Below are 436 nucleotides of genomic sequence, written 5' to 3'. Positions count from 1 at the left end.
TAAGTAGAAGTTTAAAATGCTAGCTGACATACTAGACCATGGTAATATGAAAACACATGGAGGAGTTGCTAATGAAAATAATCAGTAAATGTTACCATTATGAAGGATTCTAAGCCATCAGGGCCTAAGTGTGGAAAGTGATTCTTTAATGAACTCATCCTGAGGAATTTCACATACAATTGCATATCAAATGCTTTCCTAAGTCAAGAGAAATACAGACCCAGTTTCCATATAAGCCTCTTAAAGTTGTTTACTTAAAAATTGATATTTAATTTATTATGTTACTGTAGCCTAAAACATTGTTTTTATTAGAGCCAAATAATTTTTCTTTCACTTATCTCTACAATTAGTTATTAAACTAGAGTTTTGAAATAAATTGTAAAACAAAATAGTGATTTTATATAAAAGCTCTCAAGTTCAGTTTATGAAAAACATA

The sequence above is a fragment of the Nannospalax galili genome, unplaced genomic scaffold (assembly GCF_000622305.1).
Source record: "Nannospalax galili isolate Female #2095 unplaced genomic scaffold, S.galili_v1.0 scaffold292, whole genome shotgun sequence".
Lineage (NCBI taxonomy): Eukaryota > Metazoa > Chordata > Mammalia > Rodentia > Spalacidae > Nannospalax > Nannospalax galili.
The sequence above is the reverse complement of the archived record's forward strand: the minus strand, read 5'-3'. Positions refer to the sequence as shown.